Source organism: Parambassis ranga, chromosome 4 (assembly GCF_900634625.1).
Source record: "Parambassis ranga chromosome 4, fParRan2.1, whole genome shotgun sequence".
Taxonomy (NCBI): domain Eukaryota; kingdom Metazoa; phylum Chordata; class Actinopteri; family Ambassidae; genus Parambassis; species Parambassis ranga.
Genome location: NC_041025.1, coordinates 5,021,603 through 5,039,131, shown reverse-complemented (window position 1 = coordinate 5,039,131; position 17,529 = coordinate 5,021,603).

The window sequence follows — 17,529 nt, the reverse complement described above, 5'->3', positions numbered from 1 at the left end:
AGTTTTTTTTTTTTTTTTCTTGGCTGCTTGAATAGCCTTTCAAGGACCGCAGTGAGACACCGGGCAGCAGCGATGAGATATTTGGCATTTTCAGGTAGGAAAAAGTCCAAGCTGGCCTTACATTCAGAAATAACACAAGTTCTTAAACTATTGACTGCACTGAAGCAGTAGACTTCAAAAGGTCCTTCTGACCTGTTTGCTGAGGAGCCTCAAACCAAGTTTTTTTTTTTCTTCTTCTTCTTCTCTCCCTCCCCAGTACTATGCTTTTCATTATTAATATGTTTTTTCTCAAGTTTCTCTCTGACCCAGGACATTAAATAAAACATTGTATGGTTCATGAAAGATTATGAAAGAGCAGAACGTAAGCAGCAGGAGGTGTAAACTCAGCACAATTCATTCTGGTATATAATGTCAATGCCAGCAACCCCCCTCTCACCCTACCTCCATGCCCTGCAGGCATATTGGCGGAACTACCAATGGATGCTAAGCTTTTTCCGACAAAGCTCCGAAGATAAAGTATCTTCCTTTTATCCCTTCTGCAAATCAATTCTGGGCCTTACAGCAAAATCCCATAAAATAACTTCAAACACCACTACTTACTCCAAAAATTTGTATTATGGCTATATCTCTTTGAACCCTTACCAGTGAAGTTTTGGAGGAAAATGATTTAAGTGTTATCTGCTAAGACATCAGCATGTCAGCACTTCACCTCAGTTTTTCTTCACATGTCAACCTGAACCTTGTATTTCTCTCCTTGTGTTTGGTTTCTGATTGCTTCTAACCATCCAGGCCTGGTGATAAATACAAATGCTGCTTGTAAACTTAATGGCTGTAGTAAGTGCAAACAAGATGGTATGAAGCCCTGCTGGTGCTTGGTGCTCACTCAGCTGCTGAAATATTCATTCCCTTCACTCCTCTTCAACAATATGGTATAAAGTAGGGCTGATAAGACAGGCAGGGTGTCAGTGTGATTACAGAGGTAGCCACATGGCCACATGAGGAGCTTAAAGGGTCCAAAGAAGGGAAGCTCACTATTATTTAGGATACAATGCAGTACATGACACTAACTAGCTAACTAGGATATGTATACATGTCATTAGTATGTTATAGAATTAGACAAAGATAAATGAACATGCAGTTAGCTAGATTTAGATTTTCGTAACATTTAATATGCATACTAAATTTGATTAGCATTAATTAAATGCACAACCCACAGGTGTTTTGAATAACACTGGGAAAATGTAATAAATTACTTGCTTATTATGTTTATTTGTTTTTATTTATCTTTTTATTAATTAGCAATGGCTTCTGATTAATCAAGTTAGCCTCCAAGAATGTTGCTGACGGCAACATCCACTAATTCCTGGTTCTGCAGTTTACATTGAGAAGAAAAATAGATAAACTGCTATTGATTATAATTCATATACAGATACACTCATTTCAATATTGCTGAAATATATAAATTAAATTATTTTGGGTACTTGCAATTTACTTAGGACTACTGGACTTGGGCTTTCAGTGTAATACTAACTTGGACACTATGGTGTCAAAATCATGTCATAAATACAGACACTGCACTATTCAGTTTATCTCAACAGATTTGCTCCGTAAAATGTCTTGGCTGTGACCCAGAATAACACAAGATAAAATAATTTCATGAAATCCACTGCAATGCATAATCACTTTTCTTCAACAGAAAAATCTGTGTAGTGAACACTGTCTAGAATGTGAACGACCATATAAAAGGGGCTAGTAAAAAAAAAGCTTTGCAAAATGTGAATACGCCTTAAGAGTGCACGATGGAAAGACGGACAGCTCCAGCTTAGATTTCAACACCTTTCAGCCACAAGTTGTAACAAAAAGTTTTGGATGACTGCTTCTAACTACTGCATTTTAGGAGCCAAATTAGATACCCCACAAGGTCACAACTCAGCAATGAAAAGCTGAAAATTTTTAACTCCCACATGCTATATTTTAATGCCAAATCCACATGGTGTAGCCCTAAGCCATATAAAACTGCTACACTGCAGATGTGATATTGGGTAGTGTTCTTACATTTAGAGTAGGCAGCAGTACAAATTTAATCTTTTCTGCGCAAAACTGCATTTGATAGGCACTTCCCCCAGCTGCACTTACCACAGCGACTCATACATAGGTACAGCCAACCTTTGTCTTTTCAGCTGGCCTATCTGTGGGATGAATACTGAGCTCTGAGATCAGAGGAGGCTGGTAGAGATGACCTCACAATCTTGTGCACGGTCACACAATCTTTCTGGGATCCTCTGACCTCTGTTAGTAGCACTGCTGCAAAATTTCACCTCACAGAAAAGAGAAGACATCCGATGCCCACGAAATCAATCGCTTCACTTTTTCTGAGAGGATAAACAATTTCACCAGTCACATGAAGATGTGATTTTTTTTTTATCCTGGTGGGTCATTCTGATGACAAAATAAAGCACCAAATACTACATACACACATTAGTGCAGTAACATAGTTGTTAAATGTAGACACTTCTTATTACTTATTACTTAATTACAACATTTCTGTTTCTAAGACTATTTGCAAGACATTCAGGTTATAAATAACAATAAATGAAAGCTTCAGGTCAGAGCTGAGATCACCTGCAATGTGGCAGCTTCTAAATTAAACAACATTAAGATTAATTAAGCTGCATAATTGAATTTCACAACTTGTAGATGCAACCTGATAAATGAGCTGAGCAGCAGACGATATGACTGAACCTATACTGACTGACAGGGAGCAGCTGCATGATCCAAATGTTGGAATGTTGGAACCCCTAATTATTTGTGAGATTAACATACTCCAAATAATGATCTGATGAATAAAATGACGACCTGTGACCTACAATTGGTTATTTTGACCAGAAAATGCAATAATAGATCTGCTCTAATTCAGGAGCTAATAATGTTAGCTGCATGTTTTCAAAGAGTGGCTTTAAAAAAAGAGATTTATGATTTGTTAAAGCTTAAATTTGTTGACTGTAAGTCAAGTCCATAAGTGACACTTTGGTCAGAAGGCGGTGGTAATATGTCAGTTAGCTAAAGAAAAGGATGTACTGCTATGACATAAACAGGAGAATGCTATGTTTGAGAAGTTGTTTAGTTGAGAAATAAACTGAACTCGACTTTGTGATTCCTGAAATTGCTGCTATTGTTGTCTTTTTGTAACACATCCATCTATCCATCCATCCATTTTCCTAACTCACTCTGTCCTGTACCACAAGGGGTGGGGATGGTGGGTGTGGGTGTGCGTGGCAGGGCTCCTTTAACACATATCATATATACACACCATACATCATATATACAATACATCATATATACAATTTACATATATATATTTTTTTTTACACAACAACTTATTCTTGGATTGTGCCAGTAATCTCACCAATGAGATCCATGCTAGCATGTCATTTACCATGTTTACAGAGTCATTTTAGACTGAAGGTTCATCAACAGCTTTTCATCATCAGACAAAGTCAGCTGGATGTTACACATGCAAAGCACCTCGGAGATGAAAGCTTAAGACACAAGCTTTGTTGATGGTGGGTTTCTGAAGTTTGATGGAATTTACAATCTTATACAGAAAAAAAACATGCAAGTAAGATGTATGCTTGTTCCTCTAGTCTGCCTCTGATACAGATTAATACACAACACCTGAATCAGACATCTTCCATTACACAATCAGCTGAGAAATACACGGTGTGCATGTTAGCGCAGCAAAGCAGGCAAATATTCTGTCCATCATTACTAAGCACAACATGCACATGCAGCATGGATGGGGTTGTCTTTCAAAATCAAGTCATTGACTGAATACTGAATAGTATTTATTCCTGCAAAACACATATTTCAAAATGGAGCAGACATGACATCAGCAGGCATTAGGTCAGCTGAGCCTTGGTGCTAGAGAAGTCACAGCATATTCAGCACATAAATTAAGGGTCAGTCCAGGTACTACTTGGCAAGTTTCTCTGAAAGGAAAACCCCACTGCAGTTAATGTAGTGGTAGTTCCAGCATGGCCAGTTTCTTTGCTTTGGATAAACACGAATACAGTAAAAATAAGGTGTTTTGGAAAGCTGCAGTTAAAATACTGCTCTTAATTCCCAAATGTCAGCAGTGGAAGAGTGGAGAGTGCAAAGTTAGCCTGACTCATACAGAGCACAGTATACTAACAAGGTTATCTCTTAATCATGACAAGATTACAACATATTAATAAAAACATCATGGAAGCAGCACTGTGAAAATAACAAAAAATAGGTCATTCTCCAAATGTGCGAGGTGTTTGCTTTTCTCCATGCTTCTACTCGCTCTGAGCAGGTGAACCCGAGCAGGCTGGTGGGTGGGCCTGAGATGACCCTTGGCATGGGTCAGTCACTTACTAAGTGGCCTATTAAACCCATGAAACTCTCAGTGTGTCAAAGCATGACCCAGAACTGAAACTCCTGACTGTACACTGATATTAGCAACACGTGAAGAATTTTCTAATAAAGCATTTTTTTAAATAGATTTTATATTTTTATCTGATGTGATCCTACATCTCAGCAGCTTTTACTTAAGTCTGAGTAAAAATACTTTGAAATTCTATGTGTGTTTAAATGTACTTTTATTTTTTTTAGAAAAATGTGAGTGGTCAATCACTGTGATGAGCCTAAAGAGTGAAAAATTATAGCTCTTTCTACTGTGTTGAAGGATTACAAAAGACGGTATGTTACTCTATTTAGATAAGTGTTATTTGCCATCAACAGTGTTGTAAGCTGCACAAGTATTCATGAGAATGCATTTGAATAATTCAGAGTGCTCTTGCCAACTGCTAAGGGAGGCCAAGTGACAGTCTGTGCATTATCCTTTGATCAAGGGTTCCATAAGAGCGCAGCAACGGCCGCACCGGAGAAAAAGCATATTTAGGCCAACACAGATGCACAAATCCAAGATGACAGAGCAGCGGAGCAGTGAGCGTCTCCTCAATCTTTCCAGCAGCTGAAGAATACGAACAAGGCGGGGTTGGCACCAAAGATCCATCAAATAAAAACCCATCCCATCTGTTGGCAGTAGATTTAGTGACCTCAGATTCTCGTTGGTTATTGTGTTTTGGGGAATTAATTGAAATCTCCCCTTTTTTTCTGTGCGAGCTTAGCAGGAATGTTACAGGTTCAGCTTAGGGGGGGATTTGTGTACACAGCATCCATTTAGCTAACAAAGGATAATCAATCGACTAATAACCGGGATACATTTACAGCACGACGATGGGAAACAGTCTGAACATAAAGCTCAAAACAACACCTTTAAGTAAATATACGCCAGCAGCAAGCATGAAGTGTTAAGACGAACAGCACAAAGGAAAAATGGAGCACTGAAGAAGTGCCGCTCAAATTCCACACCCAACACCTTTGGACAGCAAATCCCTGGACGCAGCCTGCTACAAACTAAATCATTTCAATAAACTCTGTCACAGAATCAAGCACTGCACCACCCAGGCATACGCTCCGACACAAAAAAAAAAGTCACCCGCTGCTCTGAAATGCTTTGTCACCAAAATGAAATGTGATGTAGAGCGATTTTTCCATGCATTTGCCTCTCAATTATGGATAGTGACTGTAATTAGTTCAGATGGCGCCCAAACACTGAACTTCTGTTCGGTCCCATTACAGTTTGACAAGGATGAAAAATGCATTAGGTGTGTATATATACACTTTTTAAGTCAAGTCTCGTTTACGGTTAAAACACTTTTGCCACAAAAGCCCACAGAGCCTTTTAAAGAGTATTCTCCCCCTCACAGGTTTCCAGAACGATTGGAAACAATTAAAGATGGAAGTAAATACTCTCTGGTGACAGAAGCGAGGGGGCTTCAGGATATAATTATGATGCTGACATGTCTGAGAGGACTGATTCTCTAGACCCAGCTTTGAGTTTTCTATCTTAAATTCAGTGACAGGCTGGTGTTATGAAGAAGAACCTTAATGGAGAATGATCTTTAGCTGACTGGTTCAGTGCCAGCTCTTCACTGTCTGCTTCTCAACAACAGGGCTCCAGGGTAGAAAAATCTGTCTGTGTGTAACACACCTGTAAGTGCTGTTTGCTGTCAAAAAAATCTTCTACCCAATGTTTTAGATTAAAAATGCAACATCCTCTGTTTCTTTTCCATTTCCCCCATTTCGTCTGCTGTAAATGAGCTCGGTCAGGTTAAATAAGAGATGCAGATAGACTGTAACAGGAGTCTGTGGGTAAATAGACATGTGCTCAGCTCAGTGCAAGCCAATCTCTGCCAATTCTGCTCTCATTTTGACTTGTGTTTCGAAAAGAGCTCTTTCAGGTGAATTAATATTTATTTGTTTAGTTGGCTTGTGATATATTTTATACTCCAAATTGCTCAACCTTGTATTTCTGGTAAATAAAATGTAACAAAAAAAGTGCACGATATTGTTTTTCAGTGTAGTGATTGAATATATTTTAATTTAAGTGGCGAGTAACAGATTTTATATATGAGGTAAAAGGTACAGTTCTGAGCTGCATCAATGCTAATCAGAATAGTTAATTGTTTAAATGGTATATAATACAATCATTAGTGAGGCCTTGTGCTCTGTGTGTGTAAGGTTTTAAATGTCCACACATTGAAGATGCAGACATTAGCTGCTATTTTAACATAAGTGTGTGGTCTTATATCAGACCAGGTAAAACTGCAGCAACAGAAATCCTGAGCATATTGAAGCGCGCGAGCCTGGACTGGACTGCTAATGAATTCAACTTTTCAAGGTGGCAGAATGTGTTTCTGACTAACTCCTTTCACAAGCAACACAGGGCTGAAAAAACAAAACATTTTTAACATACAGGATTTCAAATAAACTGTCATTTATCATATAGTTTCACCATTTGTTTCCTTTATTCACCATCAGTCATTTCAAATAATCATTATAAATGAATGCTTATGCTCCATATGCGCGAGTCCTAAACTTCAAATGTTTACTGTTACATTATTAGTCTCTTGTGTTATATCAGTAAGTCTATGTTTTGTATGTTGTATCATGACTGAGACATGTGTAGCTAAGTCAAAGCTAGCAGCTAGAAACATGTATGTATGCAGGCAAGCTTATGTAATGGCAACATACCAAAAATAGAAATGAGAACCCAGAGTGACAAAAAACACCCAATCTCTAATCCTACTAAACTACTATTTAATCCTACTAAATGAATTACAGTACAGATTGAGACATTAGGAGAAACACTTTCAGCTTCAAGAGAAAGGCAGTTGGTGATTGCCTTGAGGTATTCCACTCTGGCTTTACAATAGAAACCTCCTAATGTGACTGTTCATTGTCATTAATACAGTGCTAAATGCTAACAGGATAATCTGCCATGGTTCTCTGTCCTTCATACTAAAAAAAAGCAGCTTGAGCCACAGTTGCCTTTCCCTCGCTGCTGCCATCCACTAGAAAGAGCAGCGGTAAACTGTGCTATCTCATCTGGGCCTTCTGTGCCATGTATGCAGTGTGCAGAGACTTGGTGGGGAGGCTCTGTAAACACAGTGTTACAGGGAGCACACATGTCTACCTTCTGAAACATCAGTCTCACACTGAGGCTGTCAAAGAAACGAGGCACACACCCACAGCACAGCGCACACAATGGGAACGGACCTGTGGCATCGCTTTCAAATGCAATCAGAGCTCGGCAAACCAAACAATAAAATGAAAAGCGTGCAGAGGCTGAGTGTGTTTTAGCAAAAACGTGTCGCATCTGAAAAAGTACAAATGAAGGTTTGCTCAAATAAAACCATGACCTGCGTTTAAGGGAGATGAACAGAAACAACTCATTGTCTAAAATTTCAAACAGTGCAGGGCTGAGCCAAAGGAAAATACAATGACTGTGATATCTGAATGAAAATAGTCGCTTTGCTCGCACAGACATGAGAGAGATATGCAAAGTGCTCTCCTTCTCACTGCAGAAGTCGTGTAATTGTTCGTAAACTTGAGGTTTTACCAAAACTAGCAGGCTTCCTGTCATTGTTTCAACACCGCCCACTCAGAAGCCAAAAAAAGCAGACAGCAAGAGAGCGAAAACGGAGCCATTTATGGGATGCCTTATACACTGAGCACACATCCTGCCATCAATCTGAATGTTTTGAGCTTTTAGATGTTATAAAAGCACTGGATAATGATTGCCGGAGACTCTACCACTTGCTGTTGTTCTCACAGAGACTCAGGGCTCTTAGTGTCACCCGTCACTCTCTCTGCCTTTAATTGAAACCATTTCCTCCGCTCTGTCTCGACGCCTCATCACAGTCTCCAATGAGCTTCGTCGAGGTGCTCTAAGGCAGCCACGACGCTAAAAGGATCAGACCTCTGGGGTGATCCGCAGCCAGAGAAGACAGCGTTTATGCAATGCCTTTAAAGTGACTGTTTTCCTGGCTGCGTGACTGGCTTTGGTCCAGGCTTCCTGTGACTGGGACAGTTGGGGAGCCAATGCGGAACGGCCGCTGTGATGTCCTCATTTAAAAAAAAGTTCTCGCTCCGAGTTGTGTGCTGTACAATCCCTTCGCCACTTAGGGAGAAAACAGCCGCTTGAGAGCGCTTTGATATGTAGAAATATGAAAGCATCATATTTATCCCCTATCCCCTTCATGGAAGATGCTCGGATGAAAGCAGCAGTGGGAGCAGGCTGAAGGCTGAGGATTAACAATGACATAACATGAAGAGAGGTCTGTCAGCACAGTGACACCTCGTTTCGCCTGCCATTGTCTGATTACCCCAACAGCAGCCCACCAATGACAAGGATGATCACAGAAAGGCGGGAAGAACACAACTGTCAGGCTTAGGCTGTAAAGCCAATTCCCACCATTTCTGCTCCTTCAAAACCAGATTTTAGACAAGAAGACACAAGAGAGCAGTGGAGAGTGAGTGAGGATGGGTGGAGGAGGAGGAGAAAAAAAAAGAGTGAGGGAAAAGGACACACGGACAGCTTACAGGGGATACAAACCAAAAGATTATGGTAATCTTCCCTCCTTTGTCCCCTGCGAAATGTTTTCGTACTACGCCTTTTATCTGTGTAAGAAGGGATGTGAACCTCTTCAGTTAGTGACAGTGGGCACTTTCTGTGTGGTTTCTGGGTAATTAGCACCAGTAGCAGGCCCTTTCTTTTTCTCTGCTCAAGCTTATGGTCTTCTTAGGGACGGCAACAGGGGATTTTCTCCCCTCCAACCCTCTGTCTGCTCTTAAGGAGCGATTCCCAGCCCCGGCCGAGCCACAACAACCATCTGTTAGCGCTAGAAGGATCAAAACCTTCAAGACTCTCAGCAGCACTGACAATCAAATGGACAGCTTAAGTTCAGACAGGTGACTGAATTAATTATTCTATTCAGGACAGAGCAGCAGAGATGTTTTCAATAGAGCGGTCAATGGACTGCTCATATGCTCTGCTCAGCTTTTTGTTACTGTGACCGCAAGTATCATCTTTTTTGATTCTATTAAATCATTGAAATCTTTGTTTCATCCTGTTGAACACTGCCTAAGTGTGTCATTTAGAAGCACAAAAACTATCCAGAGCCTAGCTCTGACTTTTTAATTTTCCCTTGGTGGTCATTTGGTGGTGGTGGTGGTGGTGGTGGTGGTGGTGGGGGGGGACTGACTGCTAATCTTTTTTTCCCATGCAGACCGACAGAAGCCAAAGGATAAATTGGCCACTGGCACCACAAACACGCCTTTTCAATTCAAGATAGTACCAATACGAGATCTAAAAGAACACCCAAAGCTTACGCTCATCATATCAACTGGGGCTTTTCAGCAGGGGGTCAAAGGTGGCCCTCAGATAAAGTGCTATACAAGAGATCAGTGGGGCCGAGGCATCTACGTCTAATGAACGCACACACAGCGTTTATACTGATACATTTCTTGATCAGAAGTGTTTCTCCTCTTTTTCTTTATCCTTTGATGTTTTTTTTACCCCTCATTTTTTTTCTTTAACAACACCTCTTCTCTGCACTCCAGTGGATGAAACCTCTTTTTGTTGTGGTTCAAGCTGCATCTTATTGTCTCTGTCACGGGTGCTTTGTCTTACCAAGGCTCGCTGCACCCACAGAAAAGCAGGGGGGGCTTCATCAAAGCTGGGGCGAGATGGACTCAACAACAGTGGATTAAGGTCTTCTGCATGATAAAGTCCCTACCTAGGGGTGGAATTAACTTAATATGTGAAAGAATGTTATTGAGAGGGAATAAAGTGCCATAAAGCTCTGTCATTCTCTTCGTAATGTCCTAATCCAGCGCCTGACACAGAGACCTTGGGCTGGAGTTTGTTAATCACGGAGATGCCCATCTGTATTCCCTGTCCTTTAAGCTATTTAAACTTCGCCTAAACTCAATTATTGTCCCTGGGAGACCAAAATGGCATATTAAGTTACGTGAAAGGGTATTCGACCAGGGGGAAGGAGAAAAAAGGAATCCCAGCTTTAAAGCGAGAAGATGTCAACGCAGCCAATTTAAGTACAGCTAAACAGATTAGAAGGAGAATCTATAGACCTGAAAAACAACGTGACAATGAGTTAAAGGGAGGAGGAATCTCACTTTCAAAGCATCCTCTAAACTGTTAAGCAACCTAATCATAGAGGATCTGAGAGGCTGTGCCCCGGCATATATTCCTCTATTTACTAGCTGAGATCACTCGGACCTTAGATAGTGGAGGGATTTTCACACCAGTGTGACTCATCTGATCTGACCACATTTATCTCATCCCTAAATTATCCTCAATGCCTTGTTATTTATCATAAAATGTTTCCTTATAAAGGCACCCATGAGGTTAGATGTTTCAGATGTGGCTTCATACATATTTTAAAATGATAAAAGGCAAAAATTGATTATTAGCAGGATCCATTTTCCTCTTTTTTTTTGCATACTTACTTAAAAGATTAATTATATCTGGATATTATTATACGCTACAAGGAAAAAGTAAGAAAACAGCACAATAAAAGCTCCATTATAACAGCTAGAGCAGCATTAACTGGAACTATAGTCCTTAAATAAAAGTTGTGAAGTGAATTTTTAAATGAAATGTGGTGCAGGAGAAATATGCAAAAAAGGAAAATGTGTGAGAATTTCAGACTTTCTTTCTTCTTAACAACCAATCACAAAATCACCCCCCTCTGTAAGTCCGTCACTTTTATAACTCAGAATATGTTAGTTTAATGGTGTCAGATCAGTCCAACTACAGGTGTGTTAAAAAAAAAGCTACTGGCACAGCTTGATTCAAATTCCAAAGTACAGTCCTGCTGTGAAGAAATTGGATTCAATTTCACATCCAGCAAAGCACATGAACAACAAATCTACAGTATGTGACAACTTCTCAGTTCCATATGTAGCTTAAATGTCCCTTCATTTCAGACGCATGGTCAAGAGAAACTGACTCACTTTGTGGCACACTGCAATGATGGCGCCTCAGACTCGGCCAAATACTTAAATGGGAGTATTTGTGCGGCAAACTAAGGGAATTGCAGGCCTTTTGTCAAACCATCCGTCCAAAAAAGCCTGGACGCGCTGGAGTCTGAAGAGCGTGGTTTACGTATCCTGTCATGCAGTGAGCAAATGACAGAAGACTGCACAGACGTCCGTGGAGAGCCCACTTCTCTCCCCATGTGCCCTGAATAGTGTAAAAACCGCTCAACACACTGTAAACAGGCAGATTAACAAGGTTTGCCACACCATGATTCACACGTTCGCTGTGAAGATAAGAAATGTGACTCGGCCGTGCGACGCTGATGTGATTCTATCAGGGCCTGCATAAAGACAGAGATGATACAATTAGCTGACCATGGCAGACTATACTGCACAGCCCTAAAAGAATACATCTGTGCTTTCTATTATCACGATGGACGCTTTCTCATCTTCATCTCAACTAATATACCTCTGTCAAAATGATCAAAACGAAGCAAATATCTTCTTGTTTTTTCCCTTCAGTGGAATATTCCATGCAAACAGGTCTGAGCTAGCCGTCACACCGGCGTGCACATCTAGTGGAGAGGATGCTTCTGCTGACATGCTGTATGGAGACATTAACCTGGCCAACCATCGTGCCAATGGTGAAAGCTCACGAATAAAAGGAGGACACGAGTGTCACAGCGCGTTTGCTCTCTTTGCTTCGCTTGTCTGAGAGTGTGTGTGTGTGTGTGTGTGTGGGGGGGGGGACCCATAGATACAGATGCTGGGAAAACATTTTTTTGCCCACCATTAATAATTATTGAACTAAAGGTTAATTCTATTATTTTTTTCAATTGAGGGGGAAAAGGAAACAATAGTGCAGTATTAACACAGCTGTGTTAAAGTTGGCTGCTCTTCCCTCTGGTTAAACCTTTGAGCAAAAACACCACGGGCTATAAGAGTTGTGTGTGTCTGCTTAAGAGCTGAGCAAGTTTAATTACTGTGAATAAAATGGTTACGCTGTGTGGCCTAAAGGGAACGCTACACTTTCCACTTCAAGTCTAAATGTTTCTTTAAAATAGCTTCTAAAACATCAAGATTAGTGAAAATATTAATACCTAATGTAACACAGAGTGTCTGTGTTTAAACGACTTCCACACCCCCCCCCCCCCTCTTGGTACTGTCAGCGAGTCACATTTGTTCTGATAACTCCAGCTGTACTTTTGTGATGCTAACAAAATCAGAAACTCGTGCTCCACTTTGACTCCGTGGTCATCTCCTTGTGGACACGCCATCGCCTCCTGCTGAGGCGAAGTCTGGCCCTTGGCACTCAAATGGTAGCACTTTCCAAAGTATGGATCTCTCCTTTTTTTTGCCCTGCAGTCCTGAAGATGGTCGGCATCAGATGCAGATATTACTTCAGCGAGCATAAAAACAATGTCAAAGAATATGCAAAAACCGCAGCGCGCGATTCTGCTGTTTACAGCCAGTTCTAGAACTTATGTGTCTGCTCTTGAGGGCTGTAATTAAAGAGATAAAATAGGGTTTGAGGGGCAGAAAGTGGAGCTAACAGAATAAAAGAAATGACCTTAGGATAGTCAAGACAGAAAAGAAAGCACACGTCTCTAACTGACCACTCACGCTCTATCAGAATCATATTTTTTCCACTTCATGCTTGGTTTGCCAATGAACCTTTCCTTCCTCTGTAAACAAAACACATATTTGCACAGAAAATTACATATACAAGGAGATGTGAGCTTTACACTCAATGCTTTGGACACCGCGGCTTCTCCAAATGGAGCAAAACAAGGGCCTTTATATCTAGTTACGGACAAAGTGCACTTCAGCATGGCTAAGTGGTTTTAGAGGGGGGTAGGGACGGAGGTGGAGTCAAGATCCGTCTTGACATTTCTTGCACCACGATTCTGTAGGATAGAGAACTCGGAGACAGATGTGAATACGAACAGAGACAAGCTTTAAAGAGCATTAAACAAATACACTTTGGAATTCAAACCAAAGGGTGTCACAAATGCATTTCCTGAAACAACCGCAGTGGGAGACTCTGTACAAATTTTGATGTTTATTGGTTATAATGTGGCCTCCTTGTTGAACAGTCTGGGATGTTGCTGGAACACATGGCACAACAACTGGAATGGAATAACATCTGACATGTATATATTCCAACTACAATTTATAAATACCTTAATAAATGTTATGCTCTCCCGCACCACAATACTGTTACGGTGAAAATAAATGAAAGGAGACATTTGCCCTCTGTCTTCTCGGCAGACAAAGAAAGGAGAGTTGTTAGTAGGTAGGTATGCTTGCATCTAATATGGTAGGTTAGAGATGAAAGAAAAACTGAACACCCAGATAGGAGAGAAACTCTGCTCATTAAACCCAAATCCTTAAAAAGCTAAGTAAAGAAACAAAGTTCTTCACGTGTACTCTCTCTAAAATGAGAAACACACTCACTTTCCAACATTTTCTCTCAGCTTAAGACAGCAGCGAATGAGCCAGTGATGGGAAAAGGTCAATTAGCTTATTAGGGCCTATTCAGATAAAGGTGATTTCATGCTGTTGACATGTAATATTCCTTCCCTATCTCGGGTTTGACAGTGTGCTTACATTCAGTAACATTTGCAATTTGCGCTAAAGGGAAATGTGAAACCTGCAGTTCAGCACAGGAGATAGATAGATAGATAGATAGATAGATAGATAGATAGATAGATAGATAGATAGATAGATAGATAGATAGATAGATAGATAGATAGATAGATAGATAGATAGATACTGTTGTTGTCCTCATATGGTTAGGTTCAGGAAAAGACCATCGGTTTGTGTTGGAACAGACGCTTTAACAGCACACACGTTAGCTTCATCTGCAACAAGCTTCCATCTGTTTGTTGCTCGACTACCCTGATTGCATTTTTCACTGCCATATAGGGTGCACTGCTAGATGAGCATGGTTGTTCATGTAGCAGTGTTGTGTTTTTCCGGTCAGGAGGATCTCTATGCATTTAATTGTGGCACTTGGAAAAGCATAACTAGTCAACTGAGCCATAAGAGATGGCTACAAGCTTTACCTATAAGCTAAGTAAACACACATTTGGCCTATGCCTTAGCTGGTTGAGTAAGCCACTAACCCAGGTGCTAACAATCAGGCGCGCTTTAAAAGCTACATTAGCTAATGAGTCTATTATATTTCAGTATATTTACATCCTGATGTGGTCTTCAATAACACATTTTAAAAAATACTGGCATGTAAGGGACAACTCAAATCTGTTTACTTTGTCTGCTGTTGTTGGACTGGTGGCGCCTGTCAATCAAACACAGACACCAACAGCACTGATATTATTGTAATATTAAAAAAGTGATTTCCTTTAAACCATATATAAGCTAAACTTCATAGTTTGCAGAGATTAGACAGAATGTCTCAGTCTCAGCAGCAGCAGCAGGACGACCAGCTCACTTCAACAGCTTCTGAAAACACCGGGAATAAATTGTGGCAAGGTGAAGAAAAGAAGAAAAAACACACAATTGGAAAAATACCTGCTGGCATGAGCTGCAGAGAGGTCAGCTCATTGATACTGCTGGCCTGTCAACTGTGTTCTTTTTGAAACAAGTCTAGTCCCAGGGGTCACTGCAGGGTAGCCACTGCCCGTCGACATTTGTGTTACTTTCCAGCACCGGCCTCCAAACGGCCCATTTTTTTTAGCTTTCCCTTTGAAATATCAGCTACTATGAGGAGAGTTACAGATGCAGTGATCTTATTTATAAAGGGGGGACATTATGCACATGTGATTATTCATTTTCTGGATCTAATCAATAACATCATGCAGTGTGTTCTTCCATCACACATAGTAGGCTAGCAGTCTAGATGTGTATAGTTGTTATACAATAAAAGTTTTTTTAAATGTGTAAGGTAACCTCAAAGATGAGATTTTGGTGTTTAATGTTTTAACTAAACCCAATATCTAATAGCTCCATGTCACAATTGTAACACAAGCTTAGCTTACTACACTCTGCATAGGTCACTAGTGTGCTGCAGGGCTAACTGTACAGCCATTGTTGCAGGATCACATTTTAATGTGAGGCTGGGCTGCTCTGTATTTATATATCTACTCTTAACCTACATATAGATTTATAGATACACACTAAACAGGTTTAAATAAGCACAGAACTTTTCCAACCTGCATCTTTTGTTTTCACATGAAAACTGGGTGCTCGGATCAATAAAACAAGCTTCCAGTATTATAAAATAAAAATCACTAGCTTCTGATGTTTGGTTCCTCCAGTGGTCTGAAGCCAAACTGTTCTGTTAAAGAAGACGTATAATCCTAATATAGATGTTGTTCTGCTCTGGCTATTGGACTTAACGCTAACGCAGGCAGCCAGGCCTGCTCCATCACAACGTCCTTCTCTAATGAGCAGTGAAACGCTCCATTGACCAGGAGAAGCGAGGGCGCTGGTTTGAGATCGCAGCAGATCTGTCTACAACGCTAATGATCATTGCGGTTAAATTCAACTAATTAGCCACATGCACGCCTGCTGAATCTGCAGCTGGTTTTCAGATATGCGACAAGAAACACTGAGCTGGTGGTTTCAAACGCTGAGACGTCTTCAAGTGCAAAAAAAAAAAAAAAAAAAAAAAAAAAAAGATTCCCCCAAAGGCTCCTGTGGCCGTGTTCATGGCACCCAATATAAGTTAAAGACATTCTCATGCTTATGAGAGAGAGCAGGCAGTGTAATTTAAATTCTGTTGACATTTACTGTCAAGGAGTATTAATTCACAGGCATCCTTTGCTGCATGGGCTTACTCAGCACCAGCGGGCCGCAGGCTCTGGAGAAAGACATGCTCCCTTTACTGTACTCTTAGCAGATTCCCCCCTCAGACTGTTGCTGTGATCAGAGGCGCACAACCCCCAACCCATAGGTCACAACGGGAAAACACAGAGATATAGCCTGGTGGAATGTCATATACACAGGTTGTGTCCTCCGAGCACAGAGACACCTTCAGACTGCATTTCAGCTGTCATCATCCCATGTCAACCACGGACGACATTTCACATTTCTTCCATTCGTGAGAGAAATATCAGCCCAGTCTGCTTTGTGGTGTGATCTATTTCTGGTCAAACTGCGACTATTATTGGGCTAAGCATCGGAGCAATTTCCAGAGGGTAAAAGTAACACAAAAACACATCTATGAAGAGCCAGCGGCTAGTATCTGCTCTCAGACCACTGCTGCAAGTTTCTAAAAGCAAATGTTGAGCGAGGTTTGATTCCTTAAAACACGACCGCACACCGATCAATTACTTCAGCTCCTCTCATTCCCATTTACCATTCCATTTTATTTAGTTTTTTTTGCATCAGACATTTTTTTTTTTCTAGACTCATTTTAATGCACGGCTATGATTCAGTACGTGCTCTGAGATAAACGCGCATGTGTTCATATGCTCTTTAAAGCACAATTTACCGTGTACAGTTAACTGTTGAGATAAAGTCTATTGGACAAGGCGTGTGCTTGCTTTAGCTTCTAGCAATGACACAACCTTGAGTGAATAATGCGGCTCTAATCAGCGGATGATCTGGGGCTAAAAACTTGAGGGGAAAATCAGAACCCTTTAAACGTAACGGAGAACAATTACTTATTTGCACGAGGTGAATACATAATTGGGGATATCTCAGGAGATGTTTATTATGTGTGTGGGAGGAAAAAAAAAATCAAAGAGCATGCAAAAAATGTGACTCTTAATATGTGCAGAAACACATGTTCTTACTCTGCACGCATGGATGGTCAGTAGAAGCTAATTTTGCTCATTCTATTTTCTTAAATTAAAGAGCTTCTGAACATAAACCTGCTGGTGAATTGTGACCTAAATGGAGGATTAAACTGCGTATAACAGAGCCTTTAACTGCCTGTGCTGGAGCTGTGACAGGTCCTTGGGAGATACACAGAGACTGCTTGCAACACATGTCATATATCATAGCTTCAATCTGTACCCCAACCAGTACCTGCAAGCTACAAATGTGCACTTCTCCTGTCATTTCTGTAGAGACAGAGGAAGGGGGAAGCAGGGGGTAGAGGGGGAGGTTGCAAAGGGGGGGGGGGTTGCA